This window comes from Pezoporus flaviventris, unplaced genomic scaffold (genome assembly GCF_033815535.1).
Source record: "Pezoporus flaviventris isolate CSIRO_AGI_PZ_B2104156 unplaced genomic scaffold, CSIRO_AGI_Pfla_v1 ptg000036l, whole genome shotgun sequence".
In the NCBI taxonomy this organism is placed as follows: Eukaryota; Metazoa; Chordata; class Aves; order Psittaciformes; family Psittacidae; genus Pezoporus; species Pezoporus flaviventris.
Window position 1 is genome coordinate 22,478,041 of NW_026892584.1, and position 20,092 is coordinate 22,498,132.

A 20,092-nucleotide genomic window follows, 5' to 3' on the forward strand; every position below is an offset into this window, starting at 1 on the left:
GTTGTGTTTGGTGCCTAGTTCTCTATTCTTAATTCATTTCTAGATGTCCTCTTTGCTGTTTTAATAAGTGTTTTGCATCAGAAATATTACATGAACCCTTTGTCAATGATGGATATTCCACTAAATGCTATGGAGGTCCTCAGTCAATTAACTAATGAAGCCTCCATTGTGTATGTCTTCACCATTAATTTTGTCTATATGTCAATGCTTTGTCACAGATGATTAAAACAAAATTTATATAAACATATAAGAATGCAATTAAAATCCATGTTTCTGTAGAGCCTTTATATTTTTACTTAAAAGTAATTATCATTGTATCTGTCTGTATCATGAAACAATAGATCTATCATGTATTTACTTTAGGATCAGTCCACACAGAAAACTTTTTTTTTTAAGGTATTTGATGTGATTTTAAAAGGAGGAACAGTGTCTGTGTGTGTGGTTGGAGTATTTTTACTGACTTGGCAATATCTGAAATATTTAATGTAAAGAATAGGTTACTTGCATCTGCAAAACAACAAATTATTAATACAAAGTGTTGTATTACTTTCTGAAAATAACAGCTGTATATTTCTGGCATGGAGTTCAATTTAATCAGCTGACTGTGCATCCTTTATTAAGAATTTGTTTCCTTGGACTATTAGATCACAGTACTGAATTATGATCTGCTTAATAAATCTATGTATTGTAAAACTACATCTTTAAAACAGCAGCTGAGGACTTAAATTAAAATTCTGGCATATATCACCTTTGCTATGTGTGAAACAAAATGAGAGCCACAATGTCTTATGTTGCTCTTATGGAGCATATAGATTATGCATACATTTTCCAGCATATTTTGTAGCCAATCTTAATAAGCAAGTGATTTTCTCTGGGAAATAATGGAATTTATTCAACAGTTTGAAGACTGTTCGTGATTTTAAAAGTATCTAGGAGGACCTAAGTACCACAGGTCACTGGGAGAAATATACAAAGACTGGTGTGAGACTCAGGAAATTTTTCTCAATGCATTTATGTGGGCCAGAATTTAAAGTTTCGTACACCTCCCAAGGTAAAAAAAAAATTGCTTGGAGCAAGAGTAAAAAAGCCGGTTTGATTCCCATCTTTTAAGTTTTTTTCTATGATGAGATTATTGCAGCTTGTTCATTAAGAGATATGTTCCATAACTACATTATCTTTCCGCATTTTATAGAATTTAAATTTTTCCTTTTGGAAGTAAGGCAGGGAAGGGATTAATGATTCTTTCTTTGTTTTTCATGAAGTTAATGGAAACAAATATTTCTGTTCGATTTTCTACCTTGGTGAGTTTATTCTTCAGACTTTAGTTATTTACTTTTTCATATATATACATGAAATCACTAAGAATGATTGCATTGTAAAGGATCATAAAAATTGGTCAAATTAATGGGAGAAAAAAATAATGGATGATTTGTTGTAGAGCTTTTCCTTGTTTCAAAATTTTAAAACTTTTTAGAAATTGATGCTAAAAGACATTTTGAAAGGTTCTAAAACTTTATTTGCTTTATTCTGAGAAATGTACATACAAAGCTAAATAACATTTTGGAGTTGTTTTAAGTCTTATTCCCCAGTTCGCTGACTTAAAAATTTGCAAATAGGTTTTCAAGAATGAGGGAGAAGAATTTATGATTCAAGTGGTATTTTCTGACTTCCATGACAGAAATGCCCGATCAGAGCCAAAAAGACTAAAAAATTATGGCATGTTAGAGGTTAATGGATGATGAGATATTAACAACCTAAAAGTAGCAAAACCTGTGTAATACTGGCCAAGTGTTTACAACTCATTTCACACATTAGTATTTTCTAATCTTTCAGAAAAAAGAAGTCTTCTTAATCACATTAATTCAGAATTGTCTGTGGTTCTGGAGTATAAGGAGTATAAGGTTTTCAGAAAAAAAACCCAAATGCTTTCAGACATAAAAATAAATGATGTAGTAATTGTAAAAATAAAGGTAGTAGCAGTGTTGGTACCCATTCCAGTCTCTTTCACTGACAGCTTCCTAAAAAATAATGTATTGTATGTAATAACAGAATTAAAAGCTATGTGAGAAATTGAAGTGCAGCTAAAACCAGCTAGCTTCAAAGTCTGCAGTTTTAATAGTATAGCTAAAAATACTGGCTACCCAGTCTTCTCAAAAGGGAAAAGAAGCATTCCTGTGGCTAATATGTGAATTAGCCCAAATACTTCTTTGGGCCTCAAAATAATTTGCAATGTGAATTTTGGGGAAGTTTCCTCCTACTTTGTTCTCTGTTTATTTCTTTCTGCATTTGGAAATTCTCAGGTACCATGGGAACACATTCTTGTGGCATTTCTGACCTGACCCAAATGAAAAGTTAAGTACTAGAAAACAGTTACACTTTTGGTGTCTGCTGCTCTCTATTGCCTCTGTGAGATTCACTATCATCCTAACTTAAGTAAGTCCATGAGCTTGATAGCTTTGCACATTGATAGAGAGAGCTCAGGCCACAGTAGTGGAGTACTCTACCTGAGGCAATAAATTTATCAGTCAATTAGACTTACTACTAATGGAATACGGCTACTTTTTGAATAACCAAATTCATAAGATTGAGAAGACTCTCACTGCATCCTGCTCTGTGGTAGGGATGATTAACAGCGTCAACCTTGCACATAGCCTCACCTGGTGTCTACAAGCAACTAAACTAATGATGAAAGGGAATCTGGAAAACTGACTTATAACTTCAGTTTAATATTCGCTATGAAAGATTTTGCTTTATCATAGTATAACTGATAGAATATTTATATAAAACCCCAATCTATGCATGAAAAAGTACATATGTATACACATCATGTTACATAATGAGTTCTGGTATACTACAAGCTTTCGTGTATTTGAAAATCTTTTCTTGATGACTTGGTTCATCCTAATTCAAAGAAGTCTGTTACCATCTTCTGATAGAAGGGGGACAATGCTTCACTTCACCATCTCCAGTTTGGTCACTGGCAGATGGGAAATGTGACAAACCCTCTCAAAAGCCATATGTTTGCTCCCAGTGGGGAGCTGAAGGAATAAAGGATTGATTTGATCCTTATTACCTCAAGAGCAGCCACGTGGAAGGTGGATTTCTCTTAGGACCTTAAAAAGTAATTCTAATTAAGGTAGAAAGCGAATTGGGGAAGTGAAATACAACAGAACAACTCTTGTGTACATGCATTTGTATTTTGTCTTGATGGGTACTTCCTGCTGCTGCCTGTTTGCTGCCAAGCAGTTGCTTCACCATTTCCCTGGCTTGGTGTTTCCTCAGCTGTTATCAGCACTGCCTTTCATTGAGATAATGAGCAATGTAGTTTGCTATAACCTCCTGCAGCACCCGCTCAGCTGCAGGCCAGCCCTGGCTATTGTGTTACTCCTAGAAGCTGGTTAAACTTGTTGGCAGCTTTCTTTGTAGCTCCTGCAGCAGCTTGCCTCTAGCCATTTCTCTTAACTTAAAGGGTTCTTGTTCCTTTTGCTGACACACGCTTACTCCTGTGGACATGCCTTGTTTGGACTGGAGCAGAGTTTTGTGAACAGTGGTTTAACAGTACTTAATTATTCTGTCTGGAGGTGGAGGAGTATTTTTTTCCCTTGATGTTACAGAGTCCCAGCAAAGAGGAAATGCTAGCTCTTTGTTGAGGTATAGGCTTAGAATCTTTGCTTGGAAACTGCTGTAACCAGTTTAACCACAGAATAGGTTAAGAAATGATAAACAGAAATTAGGAGCAGCTAATCTGGCAGCAGGGCAGGGACCTTGCAGTAGCTACAAATGATTTTAGCAATAATTGAGGCATCAGTTGCATTAGAATGTGACCAAAGTGTCACATTCTGCAAAGTCCAGACTATAAGAGGAAAGATGCTTTTCAGGCATTTCTTTTGAAATGTTCTGTATTTTATGATGATCTATATGAAGATTAAGCTTTAAGAAGTCTTGTGAGTAGCAAAAGCATAAAAGAACTATAGTTGAATTGTTCTGTTGTATCTTGTAAACATTCAGTACTTTTTCAGACCTGCAATACCGAGATTTCAAAAATTCCTGATTTGATTAGAGGCCTAAATGATAGCAGCCTTAATACATTGCCTTTTCCTTAAAATTCCTGTGTTGGTGTTGATGTTGACATCAGCAAGTGCACATAGGGAAAGCATATATGAACATGGATACCTGGTTTTGTACATTCTGCTCTGCTTGTGCGAGTTGCATACAGTGCTGCTAAACAGAATCGTCTGCTGTTTCTGTGCCTACTTTCTTCCCCAGCTTCAATGCTCTCCTGACTCGGAGGCAAGAGTGGAAAACCATAATTCTTCAGGCTTTAATTTCAACAGCAAAATGATACTATAACAGAAGAAGGATTTGCTTTAAGTCCTAATGTACTTCCCTGTTTCTTCCCTTGACGCAGTAACTAATGCCTTCTGATTCTTCTCCCTGTCACTGAATTCTTCAAAAACTGAGCCATGAATCTGTCAGCGGAGTGGGTGTGGGCACCAGCCCCACATCTTTGTCTTCACTTGTTCTTGGAGCTGTTATTTCTTGACTACCCCTCTTTTCTCACCTAAATGTAGCCACTGAGAAAAGGAAAGGGTCAAACTCCTCTTAGTAAATTTGTGTCATACTCTGTTGAATCTGAGTCCTAGCTTTTTCACATATACTCTCAAAAACTTTGGTTTTGAGCCCCTTTGGGCTCAAAGGGGCTTTTGCTTAAATTTTTTTTCGGGGGGGGGGGGGGGGGAGAACTGCTGCATCCCAATGCCTCTCCAATGTAAGGAGTCCTATTGATATTCCCTTTACCAGATAATCCAGAATCTTCATAATTTTGTTTTGTTTTTGTTTTGTTTTGTTTTTATTTGTTTTTCATGGCAGCATGTCAGGAGGACTTGTTAGGTCAACCCTTTCTGTTGAAATGCTGTGTATGTTTATGTAGAAATACAGGTGGATAGCCAAGGATGTAAAAATCAAGGCAGGGTACCACATTTCTAATAAAGAAGGGCAAAAAGAGGAAACATGAGAATGTAGCTGAGTTGGAGGGAAGCCTCAGTAAATGCACTGAAGTGCTGTCAGCTCCCACACTTACATGCTCAGAGATGAGTCATTAACCTGTACTGAACTAAACCGAGGTCAAACCTCTCTGACTTACCTGCTGGTTGAAGCCTGGGGAACTAGGGTTTGGATTTGAGAGTTTTGCTGGCTGGCAGAGAAATTAGAGAGAAAACTTGTTAAGCCCATAATGAACTTGTAGTGAAAATTTATTTTAGGGGTACCACATTTTTTATCCCAAGCTTGCTTAATTTCACTCTTCCTATTTCCCTCACTAACACAGCTCTGCTCATAACAACATTTATGGGAGTATTGGTGCAGACCAGCCACTACCACTTTAAATCACTGTGATATGACTTGTACTAGTCTAGAAACCAAAGTAGTGGAAATACTGACAACACACATATATTTCTAGTCCTGTTTGATAGATACATGTGCCATGATGGCAACCCCAGGATGCTTTTTCTATGCTTAGAGTATGCTGTAAATCTATATTGTTCAAACTGCAGGCTGGATACCAACAGAGGAATGATCTCTGACTCATCAAAAGAATCAAGTGCTGAGAAGTTGAAGATGATTATATGTGTGCAGGCTTGGATCTGCAGCTAGAGCTGAGAGATAGAATTGAAAAGCTAGTATATGTGAATATTATGATGGGATTAGAAGATTATAAAATGACCACCACTAAGACTAAGAAACCAGATCAGGGTATTTCTCCACTGTACTGGGAGAAGTATCCAGAAGCATCTTAGTGACAGGAAGATGATAGTGTTCTTCAACTTGTATTTAGTTAGTGATAAGGTACAATTAGAACCAAAGCTCAGCTAGGAACAAGGTCCAATGCGTTTTTCCTGCATCTTTGAGCCAACAGATGTGAACCGGTTCTGCAAGTAGAGCAGATCAGTGTAACTGAGGGTCAACCTCAAGGGGCTTATGCTGTTTGTTTTGAGATTATTCCTTTCTCTCACTCCTAAATCTTCCCCCTCACCCCACCTTTACATTTAGCTTGCAGGTTTGTGAAATTTTATACAAAGACTATTTACCTTTCCTTCATTCAGTGGCTATTTTGTGATTGTGAAGAGTGGGAATAAGCAGGTCATAGACAAAAACTTAAGATGTAGAAATTATTGCAGTTATGTAAATTGTGCTCATTCAAGCAAAAATACAATCTATCTCCTAGACAAGATAGTCCTGTATGAGACCTATTTATTTGTGCCTGATAGTTACATAAAGATATGAAAGCATTTATATTTATATACAGGCAACCTTTTTTTCCTTTATATGTCTGTGTAAAGCAGTATGTAAAACCTTTATGAATGTTTGTCATTTGACATGAAGTTTTCCAGATGGATAAATGCCTCAGGCTGAATTTTCTTCAGATTTCTTTTGAGAAAGGGAGACAGCATTTTTGAGAAAGATGAGAGAAAATAGAGACTTGCTAGCATTAATAAAAGAATAAGGAAACAAACAGTGAGAATTTCTTTAAAGTGCTTTAGTATCTTTAAAATACCTAAAAAGCATACTGTAAAATATGAACTTACTATTGGCAGGAGGCTTATCCTCCCGTCTTCATTCTCTTTTGCTTCCATGGTCAATCCGACAATCTGGTCTTGAAAAAAGACCATATTCTTCACGTGGGTGAAATTTACAGTTGGTTGCAGTTTACCATGAGTTGCTCCTTGAAATTTCCAAGGGTAATTCTTGTACTCACCATGAAAATGAGAGCAGAAATATAATTTTACTCATTTTGATGACCTCTTTGAAGTTTTGCAATTACTGAAGAGCTAAAAGTAGTCTACAGGTTCACAAAAAGTCCAAGATTTCCATATTACAAAACAGTGTTCTAGCTTCAGACTGCATGGATCTCGACTGTGTGCAAATTTCTCTTTCCTTTTCATGTGCTTAACAGGTTCAAAATGATTTGTCTATTTAGACTAAAAGTGCTTTATGACTATATGTGGCTTAATTTCCCCAAAAGCACATTAAATATAAAATACAACTGAAATGAGTTCTACATACTGTATTTCATTCTCTACCTCCAATAAATTTCCAAAATTTGGATCCATCAAATATTAGCTAAACATGACATATGCACATATTCCATATACCCCCGTGTAGCAACATCAACGTTGCAGGAAAACTGAGCATGTAATGGATGTTGCTGGAGTTGCTCTGAGAAGAGCAGCAGCTCTTACTTGAGTAAGCCCCAGGAGTTTGAGCTAATTTTATTTGTTGGACTTCAATTGTTTCCCTTTTTCCTTACATCCTATTATGAACACAATAACCTGTTTGTATTTCTTTCATGGGCTTACAATAACTTTTATATGGTACTGAAACAAGGAGGCACAAAAGTACAAAATGTAATCAGTTCTAAGTAATGTTAAGTTTGATGACTTTGTAATGGAAAATAACTGCGGTGCTTGAAGGTAATTGACATGGTTTCAGGACCTCAGTACAAAAGGTGTGAGAAAAGCAGAATAGAAGGACAGGACCTGGGGATGGGGAGTATCTGGGACTAGCAGATGTCCAGGGTGGGCACAGATAAACTAACTGATAAGTAAAAGGACAGGATGATTGCTATGCTTGAGGTGTTAATAAACCCATTAAGCTGGTGTAAGCATCTACTCGGGAGTATCCCGGACTAGCAGATGTCCAGGATGAGAGCAGTTAAACTAACTGATAAGTAGAAGGCCAGGATGATTGCTATGTCTGTAAAGTTAATTAAGCTTGTTGGGAAAAGTAAACGACCCTTAAAGACCACCACATTTTTGTATGCATGCCAGAAACCTTTTGGAAAATGATGTAATATGCTCAGTAACCATACAAGGATGACCTGTATAGCAATTCGGGGACACACGTTAGGAGGAGCTATCCCCCGCGTCTCCCGGCGCCGCAATAAAGAATACATGCTTGTCAACCTGAAACTCTGCTGGCAAGTTTGTTCCTGGAGTTTTCTCCGAATCAGTACATAATTACAAACACACTTTTGTTCTAGAAATTTAAGAAAACTCTGAAAATAACAATTTTTGAAGAGTTGACTTGCTATACTTGAAATGTTTTACCTTCTCTGAATCTGATGCTAAAATAACTGAGCCACAGAAACAAGAAATAATTTCTAGTACCAGTTTTTGGTAGATCTATAACCCCAGGGTAAATGATGTTCCACTTCGTTTTGTTTTTTCCTAATGGTACTTAGTTATTAAAAAAAAATAAGTCATGGCACATCATGCCATCAGAGTTGATAAGGCTTAAAGTTGTGTGCATTTCGAAAGAAAACTGTAAGACAAGGCATGGAAGAGAGGAGAGAGGGAGGAGACTTCAAAACTGTACTGACCTAGATTTTTAGTTTATACAGAGCTAATAACTGGAATATGAATATATTTAGAACATTAAAAAGCCTGCAACAATTTAGTCTCCTTGTTCATGATCTTGACCAAAACGAACGGTAGTTCATTTGGTTAATCAGACTTACAGAAGCGGTCCCCTTTTTATTTGTTTTTTAATTTTTTATTTTATTTTATTATTTAGAATTATGCTGTGCCTAGGGGAAGCCACGGGGATCTGTTCTCTCCTTTGTAATATCGAAATGTATCAGAAAACTCTGCCTACCAACTGTTATTTACCTAATTAGCATTACAATGTAGTGTTCTAGTTCCACTATGCATTATAGAAGTCTTTCACCAAAGACTCCAAAACAGTTCATTAGTCAGCCTTGATTGTTTGGCTACTGTTCATTAGGATGCTCATAAAAAGAGCCATCCTTATTATCAGTTTGAATTTGCATGTATGCAGGTTTCTTGTCCATGGCTTCATTTGACTCTGATTGATTGCTGTGAACTATTTGAACATAAATTATAAAGATAGGTGCATTTGCATCAAAGCATGCTTTATTCATGCCTGAGTGAAGCCAAACGTTGCCCTTTTGAGGGTTTGTTTTCCTTTTGTCTTCTTTTGTCTGTTTACCATGTGTTATGGTGGCATATCATCATCTTTTATTTGATAGGAGTGCATTTCAAAGGAAGACAGCTGGGACTTTTAAGAGATCATGTGTTTTTGCAAGCATGGTGTGCAGAAAATTTACCACCTATGCAAATTCTCATATGATTTCTCCTTAAAAATTTATTGCAAACAGAGAACAACGTGATGCTGGTTTTGTGTGCATTTGAATGCACTTAAGAAAAGTTTTGCCTAAATCAATCTTCTGTTATTCTAAACTCATTTGTCTTTGTATTTTACTTGGAAAGAAAAAATGTAGCATTTTTAATGTTTTATATGAATACAAAGTTAATGTATGCAGAATATTTTCATAGATGGCTCTTTTCTCCTTTTCCTTTCTTTGCAATACACCCCCTTGCTCTGACAGTTTGTGTAATCCTGTTATGCAGCAGCAAGATGTACTGCAGAGAATGCTCCATTCTGACATACTCTGGCCTCCTGCTTAGCCTGTATTTCAGGTTCTTCCATTAATTTAGGAAAAAACCCGTATGTGTGTGTGTATATATGTATCTTTAAGAGAGTATTCCTAAATGCAGAAATATGTAGAACACAAAAATTCTTACCTGGCTTTCCCAGCTGGGTTAGGTGATTGAGGACCAACAGCACGTTTTATTACTTCTGAGACTTGCACTTGCAAGAAACAACTTTCAGTCGTTTCCTCCCTGGTCCCCACAGACTTCTGCCTACAGGCAGTCTGTCCCTGAGTTAGTGAGGGTCATGGCAGAGCAGTTAAAGCTATTCCTCTGCGCGATTGTGATCTCTTTTGCTTCTCTCTGTGAAATCCTGATCTCTCCCAAACGGCGGCTCCTATAGCTCTTTATCTGCAGCCTGAGATGGCTGACAGCTGGGGTTTTACCCTGATCAGAAGGGAGCTTTCTGTACAAGGTCTGGCCCTGTTTCCAGGTTGCCTAATTTTACCATTTCTTTTACAGATTTTATGCAGCAAATGAGTGTCACCTTCACTTCCATTGTGCTCTAGCCCATGTAGTGTATCTCACATATATTTATTATCAAAGAACAGCAGTTTACATCAGGGTGTTACCTGCTGCAGTTTACAGTTGAAGCTGCAGAGCAGCCCAGGGGCAGCAAGCCAAGCAGTTGTCACAGTTTTTTATTTTCTGATTTAAAGAAGTTCTATTACTTTGCCTTGAGCCTCTTAGCAACTTCACTGTCCATGAGTAACTGATCCAAGCTTTAAAATTGCATGGGGTTCCCCCCCCTTATTTGTACTGATGTGATCATTATGATTCTATTCAGAAAGAAAGATCTTTTTCTTCCACTGAAAAGCATCTGTATGGTGCACTACTCACCTCTGTTTAGCCCTTCAGCTGTTGCATGTTTAATGGTGTTTATGAGAGAATAAAAGAGCATACATTAAAAAAAAATCAGAAAATAACAGTCTATACTGGCGGATATTCCTCTTGTAAACAAAAAGACAGTGATTTTAAAACAAACCAGTCCCCAGGCAGATATGTATAGTTACGGTGCTTCTACAGGATTAATGAGAAGTTAAGCAAGAAACCCAGGTTGAGTAAAGATTACAAAACAGGCACTTTTATGGGGGCAGAGAACAGACCAAAGAAGGCAGTGCTTTAGTTCAGGAAGGCTGTTGTGACTTCAGTAGGTCTCCAGATGCTGTCTGTATTACTTGTTCTGGGGACTGGAGATGCCTTCCAGTGTAAGGACTCAGCAATTGCAAAGGTAGCTTAGAGTTACTTTTACTTCTTGTTCCTCCCGAGCTATGAGTTCATGTGTTTGTCTTGAGGACAGGCGGCAGATAGCTTCACAATATAACCATGTGAAGGCAGGCAGAAGACTATTCTGGGCAGTATTACTGTGTTTATCCCCTAAAGTGTCATCCTTGGAGAGCTAGTTTATCTCACATTGTATTTATATTACTTTTCAATCTTTACTTTTAAAAAAGCAACCGCCCTTTTCCCCTTATTTGCATAAATCCTACACAGGTAACTTCTGTAGATGTAGATATATGCTAATTATGATGAGTGAAAATAAAAGATCATGAACCCAAAGCTGTTTTCTCACCAGACCTCTGTTATGCTGGGCTTTTTTCTGTGAATTACTTGGGGAAAAAGTCTAGACCTACCTGCTTGAAACCTGCTGACAAGAGTAAGTGAAATCTTTTAAAGGAGCGAGAGATTATTTGGAAGACATATATTGGAGAGACAGGCTATATACAAAGTGTTTGGTTTAGGATTTTCACTTTTCCTTGATGTGGAACAATAAATAGTTTTAAGATCTTGTGAAGTGTACAACTGTTGCCCTAGCAGCATGCTCTAATTAGGGTGACATCTGATCATAAGAACTTTCTCAGTCATAGTCACACTTTTCATGAGTTAAGAGATTCTTCTCACTTGTGTCCTTGTCTGCCCATGTTTAAAATGTACTCTTTTATTTTTCCTGTTTCATAGGAAATCCTGAGATTTTGTTTTGTTTATCTCCACACAAAGCAGGGTAAGTTGTGCAGACAAAGAACTTACTGTGTTATTCTGCACTTATAACCTGAAATTATAAAAAAGTTTCTTACAGTCAGATTCTAGCTTTGGAGCATTCAATGAAATAATAATAACGGCCAGCTCTGGCCTTAAAAAGACTCTTTAAATATGTTTTTTTCACCTTGAAATCTTCTCATGTTTTGCAAAGCTTGCTAATACTTCTGTAGAAGTTATGGCAGATTTGAGCATCCTTGAGTGTAATATTAGGTGGGTTTTGGAAAATGCAAATTGTCCCTACTTTTTTGAAAAGGGTAATGGTAAAACAGTGCAGCATTTTACAGTGTTATCAGGATCAGGACAGTATTGCTCAAATTCAGTACATAGCTTCAAAGGACTTCCTTACTTCTGGAATTAACAATGCCAAATTAAATTCCAGTCACATGGAGGAATGAAATGTGTTTTATAGAGTCCAGCATATTGAACAAGCAGCTTCTTAAACTAAAAAAAAATCTCTCCAAAACAAAACCAGCATGACATAAAGAAAGCTTTAATTTAAAAGTGACTTCAAATTCTTTCTCCCAGCTCCGATGTCTGTCCACTCAGACCTGTGGCTTTGCATTTAACCAATTATTTTTCTGTCTTGGGATAAGAGGTAAAGACTTCACATCATGTGCAGGTAGAGTAGAGAAATAGTTGGAAAATATCCTAGGCATGAGGGTGTAAGGAATCACAGTATCACAGTATGCTAGAGATTGGAAGGGACCTCGAAAGATCATCTAGTCCAATCCCCCTGCAGGAGCAGGAACACCTAGATAATGTTACACAGGAATGTGTCCAGGCGGGTTTTGAATGTCTCCAGGGAAGGAGACTCCACAACCTCCCTGGGCAGCCTGTTCCAGTGTTCCGTCACCCTCACTGAGAAGAAGTTTAGAATGGGCTAAAAGATTTCATGATGCCGTCTGCTCCTTTTGTTTGAGGTATCAATTGCACCTTGTGAATGAGATAGAGATCTTTGAACTCCTACATGAGCTGTTTAAACCTTTGGCTGGAGAACAGTTTAGTGTGTGTTTAATTATTGCAGCCAGGTGAAACAGCTGAAAATGACTTCAGATTGCAAGCCTAGTAACTTAGAGGATAAGCTATCTCTTGGGAAGCTGGAGATCTGTTTTCAAATCCCTTCTCCACTACAGGCATTTAAATTTGTCTCATTTCCAAAGAAAGCAGCTTTAATCAGCTTTTCCAAACTCAAGTTTTCCAAACCCTCAGTTCAGTCTCCGAAAGTGACGTATTTTGACCACGTCAGCTTGAGCAGATTCTGTGTGGCAGACATTGGGGAATTTATGCATCCTGTTGGTGTCTTGGTATGAGATGATTATTACAGATTTAGGTGTCTATATACATGCTCAGGAACAGGAACTCTCTGGTGCCTCAGAGATTTTACTGGATGCTAAGGAGTTCATACTCATCTAGAGCTGGGTTAGTTTGATGATGCAAATTAGCAGCTAGGTTTTAGAATTTGGCATCTGAATAAATGTCCACCTCTAAACTAATGCATGCAAACCACTTTGCTCTGAATCTGATAAACTTCCAAGGGATTTGAGATATTTTTGGATAACGTTAATGACTATAGTCTTCCTATAATTTTACAGTCTCAGGCAACCTACAAGGCAGTTATCAAAATGCTGTTACTGCCAAAAGTAGGTATGTTAATCTCATTTTATTGGTCTTTGGACTTACCCTTTTTTTGTCTATGTGGGTAATAGCTAATCTCTTGTTATCTCTACCCGGGGACACTAACTGCTTTAAGGACAGTATTTATAATGTGTTGTCATCATTAAAGTAAGATTGTGTTGATATTCCACCTAGCACTACACAGTATGACAGCTTAGAGCATATTAACTTCTCTAAACTTATGGATGCATCTGTATTTTTCTTTGCTTCACCATATATTAGTTTAAATATTTGTTAATATTAAGTTTTAAAATGTAAAAAAATGGAGGTAAGAAAAATAGAGCGCCTTGGGTTCTCTTGTGTTCCATAGTATTAGAACCTTCTTTGGAACAAGTGCTACATAAAATTAAAATACATTTGAGAAGGGACTTGCCCCAGACTTGTGACTTGGTTTGTACACATGAAATATATACTGTATTATGTGTTTTTCCTGATTGTGTTTATCATTATGTACAGCTATTGTTATACAGCAAAAGGGCAAAACATGTTTAAGTGCTTATAATGGCAAAGAAAAATATTAGCTGTCTAGAGGAAGGCTGAAACACAAACTCTTGCTGTAGGTTGAGGTATTAGACTGTGGAAATATTGGAATGTCCAGTGTAGAAAGAGTCTACACATGTCCAGTGTAGAAAGAGTAAATGCAAACAAAGACAACAGAGACTAAGACACAAGAACACACACACATATGCACATTATAGGAGTGTAAACCCTATACACCCTATAAGTGTAAACGTGGCTTTTACATCAATTTCATCTTCAGATACATGCTATGTAGAACTATAGCTTGCTAGTTTACAGATTACTATTTTGGATACCTCTGTTTTAATATATACTGATTTTGCAAAATTGCCTTGATATATACATTGCATTACAAATCAATCTATATAAGGTAGATAATGGACCTACCGTATATCCTAAAGAATGGAGCTCGTTCAGACCAGTGCAGAAAACAGCTTTTTAAATTAGATGCAATAACAATCTATAGTGAAATTTATGCTAATTATGTGAAGTACCAACTTCAGAATTAGTGCTTCCCCAGTTTCATCTCTAGATAAACTTTGTAGGAATAACACTCATAGAATAGAGAATTCATAGATGTAAGATGTACGCAGATGATCAAGAGTTACCTGTCCAGGTTTTACAATTTTTATGACACTTTTAAAAAAAATGAATGTAAATGATAATTTTCAAAGCAGTTTGTGACATCTGTTTCTCAAGGGAGATGCATTTTTATTAATCTTTGCTTTACTAACAAGCCACATATGCAGACAGGAGCCATTGCATAGATTTTTAGTAAAGGACTTTTAGCAAAACATTGGAGAGGGAAAGCAATGATTAATAAGTTTGTGGCCTTAAGGGCAGTTTTTTGTTGAACTTAGTAAAAATGGTTGCATTGTGCTAGAGGTATAATACATCATGAAGCTTATAATATGCAAATGAGGTGATAAAGAGAACTTGTGTTAATGGCCTGTAATGCAACAATGTAATAAAAGTGATAGCTGAAAAGCTGACAACTGTGGTTATAAAGGACTTTCAAAGAAAATGATATTAATGCTGGAAGAAAACCCAGCAAATCTGTTATGGTTTTTCAAAATACTGTGGGTTGGTGACAAATTTAAGCTTTTGAAAGCACAGTCTGAAGCAGGCATTGCAGTGTCAACTACCAGGGCTTGCACAGCTGGCAGCATAAAGAGTGCACCTCTGGAGCTAGGGAAGGCAGGTATAGGGTAGTAGTAGGATTACATAGCCCTTGCCGCATACGTGTCTTCACTGACAGTATTGTAGTTTGGGGTTTCAACTTTGTACACAGTACTGTCAGACTGCAAAACGCCCACCTGGCTCTTATCAGCCCACCTGCTGCTCAGCCCATGGTTTATCCCATGTTTGTATGGCACATGATATACACAAATAATTGATTTTTCGTAATTTGGACCAGAGGAGAGTTTTGTGACATGCAGTGTAACAATCCTTGATTGTTCTGTCTGGAGGTAGGGGAGAAATTTCGCCCCTTACTGTTGATGCATCCTAGAGAAAATGCTGGAGCTGAGTTTCTAGTAAGTACCCCGTGATCTGTTACATGGCTCAATGAGCTACCCTCTGTGACCTGTCCTCCTAAAATGACCTTGGACTTGGGGCTGCAGATTTTGTGACTCATTCAAGCAACTGACAGCATGGTCACAAGTTCACAAGGTGGTAAGGTCTGTGTGTGTGCAGCCAACACTGTCACTGGCCAAAATTCAGTTGCACGATAGAGCACATGTATGTGTGCACATGTATGCATGCATAGGTACGTGATGAGAATGCCTGGAGAAGCCAGTGTCTGAGGGTGAGCAGCTCTGCTATGAATGACTGCTGACCATATGAGATGCAAAACTTTTGAGCTTGGATTGCAAAATGCATCAGGACGGTTAACTGAAAACAGTTATCCACTTACAGCTCCATACCACATATAATATAAATAAAAAGCTGTGGTAATGGCAATTGATATAACTCTTACTGTTTAGCCATGCTAACGTTTTCTTGCTTGGTGTCAGCTCAGATCTTGTAGAGCTTGTGTGTACTTTTTCCCCAAGGCAGGGTCATGATTTTTTCAAGGCTATGAGTCATGCTTTGCTATTCTTTTACTCCGAAGCTCAACAGAAAAGGTCCAATATGCAGATCATGAAATGCAGAAGTGAAGTTATAAATCCCTCATTCTGAAATGGAGTAAACCAAGTCGGTAGTACATACGATGGTTGTGGTTTGAAAACAATCGCACGGTCTGTCATAGTGGTTTTGCAGGAACTGCAGGCAGACTTGCTGTTCCTAAAATCTTATTTATATAAACAAATCTGCAGCTCTTCAAAGTTCTGTGAGTCAGTGAATTTTCAATTGCTTTCAAAAGAAAAAACGTCTAGAATGAAACCTTGAATAATACAGACAGCAGCTTTATACAGGATTGTTGTAATTACAGAATGTATCGCAATGCCTTTGAAATGACTATGAATGTAAATACAGAACTTTCAGTGTCTGTTCAAGAATCTTATGAATCAAACAGAAGCATTTCATGAGTATGTCCTATATGACATAAAATAAAGGAAAAAGAACAAAAGTATATACATTAAGTAAATTGGTAAATTGTAGTTCCTTATTTATGGAATCATTGTTGAGGTTACATTCTCTAAATTATTTCCCTCTCCTTCTATAGATTTATTTCTTCACTCTTAAGGAAAGGAGTGAAAAGGAATGGAAGAGGAGGTCTATGTCCCTCCTTTCAGGCTGTGTTTGCAGGGGATATAATTATACAGCCTAGCTATCCCTGACCCTCTGACTCTGCACTTTTGGAAACAGAGCTATTCTCTCCAATTTAGAATAAACACCTCTTTTTGAAACTTATTTTTGGTATCAGAATATTATATTACCAATAGGCTGAATCAAGCCAGTATGATACACTGAGTAATATAAACGAGGGCAGGCAGAATAGGCTCATTGCATTATCAATCATGTTACTGCAGCTCTACATCAGGAAGGAGCATTTCAAGACTATCCTGAAGGGTGACACGTTAATTGCTTATTTTCTGAACTTCTTTTTTTAGTTAGATTTAACACTGCTGAATTTTCTAACTGTAGAAACACAGAAAGACACAGTGAAAGGAAAGAAAAAAATCATAACTACTAAAAATGGTTTTCAATGTAAGCTTCTTTCATTTATATCTCTTTCCCCTTCCGAAATGTTTTGAAATAATATTTTATTTTGCCACAAAAGAAAATATTTCAGAAATGGCAGCAAATGGTAAATCCGTTGCTTACAGAGCAACATGTGTTTACTAATTATTCTCTTGGTGGAGGAAGAGGGATTGCAGCAGTGAATTTGTGTTAGATATTCAGAACAGTAATGAAATAAAACGAGCATGATCAGAAGGAGTCAGATGCTTAATTTCCTGGTAGTTCAGCATTCTTACTGTGGTGTTGTGAAACACAGTGTGGCCTAGGGGTCTAAGACCAACTACAGAAATCCTCACTTCTCTTCCAGCAGTTTTTTCTGGCAGTTTTCTTTCCTGAACAGTTTTTAGGTTTTAAAGTTGTTAGATTTTTGCACATGTTTGTGCCTAGTAACTTTCATTTGGCCAACTGTTATTTTCCTGTCTTGTTAAGCAACAGTTGCTGTAATTTCTCAGTAATTTGATTATCATTTTTAATTGCCCTTATTGCTGGAGACTTCTTTCATAATTTGATCTTTTCTGGCTTCAAATTGCATGCCTGAGCTTGTCTCTGTTTTTTAATAGAAAACATATTCTTTGGAAGTTCATGTGTTCTCCATGTTCTCTTTCCATGTTCTCCATGGAAAATGTCCTTCAGTTTCCCTGTTGATATGTTAAAGAGATAAAGCTCTTTATGCCTTCTAATTTTAAGCGTCTGTTATTATTTCAGTGACTTTTGACACACATTTTCCAGTTTTTCAACATTTTTCTGGAAATGTGTATACCACACCTCCACACAGCATTCCATTCTCAGTATTACTTTTACTCAGAGGTAGTACTATTTTTTTCCTACAGCAGTAGGAAAAATCGATTAGTTGTGTATATCATTTTTCCTAACCAGCTCCTGGTTTGTTCCAAAAGTCATATTAACTCAGGTGATCACAGTGTTAACTAATACTGCTTACTTTCAGTTTGCTGTTAACAATCCTTAATTTCGTTTCTGAGTCAGGATTCCCTCATATGTTAGTTACTGACTTCATTCCATGATCTTTTGGTGTACAACTCTATGTTTGTGTAGATTAAAATGCATGTTATTTACTGGGCTAGTTTTCGAAAAGCATGACCTTAGCCACCACTGGGGCTCCTCTGGAAAAGTGGCGGGGCAGGGGGCTTCTTGTCATAACAGACCTGGACTGTTAATTCTTTAGCTTTCCACTAGTTTGTCTGTCTGCGAACATTATAAGCAATGTTTTTATATTTGAGTCTAGATTACTGGTGAAAATGTCAAATAGCATTGGGCCTTGTTAATCCCTGTGGAATCTAACTCAAAACAACCTTGTTTGATTCCCCACCAAATGCTTCTTTCCAAGATCCCTGAACTAGCCAGCTGCTTCTGAATTCTTTTTAGAATATATTCTTTTTTTGTACTGAAAAAAAAACACTGTGTTTTATCAATGTTTACTTCTCCTCATTGTAAGCATGATGTTGGGGTTAACAGACCCCACGCTCTTGCCATGGGAAACCCTGCCTGCATGCATGAATAGGTAATTAGCTCAGAAATTGGATGGGCTGTTATGGGAAAACCTGCATTATTTCAGCTTCTTTTTTCTTTCCTCACTAGAGAAATGCATTTGTTATCTCCAGTCCTGTTTTACTCGTGTCTTTTAAAGATGACTAGATCAGTTCACTCAGAAAGAAACTTGGGGAAGTAGAGGGATGGTAAAGACTGTCACTGCGTATTACTCTGAAGCGCTACTGTTTCAAGTTAACTTTCTAAGTTAATATTCAGTACAGTCCTTTTCTCTGGTAGGCAAAAAGCTTCTATTCTGACTAAAGCTATTTGGTAACATCAAGATAAAATGAGGCTATTAGTGTTGCAGAAGAGAATGCCCATTGCTATCGTGCTCTGCTAATGCAAAAGGATGCTTACACAAAGAAAGATGCTTTAAACCAGATATGCATTAAAACTCCTACAGGGAACAGTAGCAAATGCTGAAGTTCACCTCTTCCTTTGGCACTGCTACATTCTTCTGATTGTTTAATGTCTATATTTAAATAATGAAAATTAAGTGATGCTCATATAGAGCTGTTCATGCAGATACTCTGACACACTGAAAAACTACTTCATTGCATCTTTGTGTTTCACTTATGTGTTTCTGTTACATAAACTGTCTGAGTGAATTATTCCAGGTTTCAGAATATTCAGTGAGAAAATGCACTCAAAAAGAATTGCATGTCTTGCATGTCTTGACATTTAGAATTACTTTTTGATATATGGGATGAGACTCCATAGCACTGTATGACAGTCTTACTTACAAAGTAGTAAGTTGAAACTGGAGTATTTCTGTAGGGCAACTATTCAACTGCATTCAGTTAATATTACTTAATTAATGAAAAAACAGGATGCAGAGAATCCAAACAGCTTGATGTCAACATAATATTTCTAATTAAAATACTTTTTAAAAATACTTTAATTTACCAATAGGAAATTTTCATTGTCAGATGCTGCTTTCTACCATTTTTTTGTCTGTTTTTGTGTTTTTATCAGTAGCAGAATTAGTTCTCTCATTTCTCTATAACATTCTTCCTTTCCACTGAAGACTCACTTTTTCCCCAGGATCAGTTTGTAACTCACATGGAAGCTTTTGCTACTCAAGGAAAATATATAGAAGTCATCACAGAAATGGTCTTGACAGCTTTGTAATACAAAGTAAAACTTCTCAAGTTTATTTTAAAATGTATTGCTCAATTTGTAATACACTATACTGTACACTTTATATTTTTGAACAATATTTCAGACTGAATTTAGTTGAAAATTGTTTCTGTGTTCATTTTGACCTTTAACACTGTGTGTGCAATCAGATAATGCAGTACTAAGAACGGAATAGCATATCTGTTTTGAAGAGGCAGCAAATTCCTTAATAAAAAGTGAAAGCAATGATAAAGAGTAAGAAATTTAAGTCTGACAGCTGAAATATGACCAATTTTTTTCTAAAGTGAGTTTAAGGAATCTAAAGGAATATGTAGATTGCTGAAAAAAATAGTCTAAAGTTTTGACAAAGATTTCCAGCTGGACTTAAAATTTGCAAGGAAGACTCCTGTTTGTCCTGAACATTAAGAGAGTCAGGCTAAGACTCAGAACATAATGCAGTAGAATTTCAGAGTGTGATTCAATTAGAGCATATGCTT

At 36.9% G+C, this 20,092-nt stretch overlaps 1 protein-coding gene across 6 annotated transcripts in view; it reads left to right on the top strand.

Moving 5' to 3' along the window:
• Positions 1 to 20,092, top strand: part of AKAP6 (A-kinase anchoring protein 6) — a 280,658-nt gene that overhangs the window by 13,896 nt on the left and 246,670 nt on the right. The window contains exon 1 of one of the 6 annotated variants that reach the window (XM_061463489.1): positions 11,495 to 11,511. The exons of the other annotated variants lie outside the window; for them this stretch is intronic. The gene's annotated coding sequence lies outside the window, so the exon portion shown is untranslated. Of the gene's footprint in view, positions 1 to 11,494; positions 11,512 to 20,092 lie in introns of those variants that run through there. 6 annotated transcript variants of the gene reach the window in all.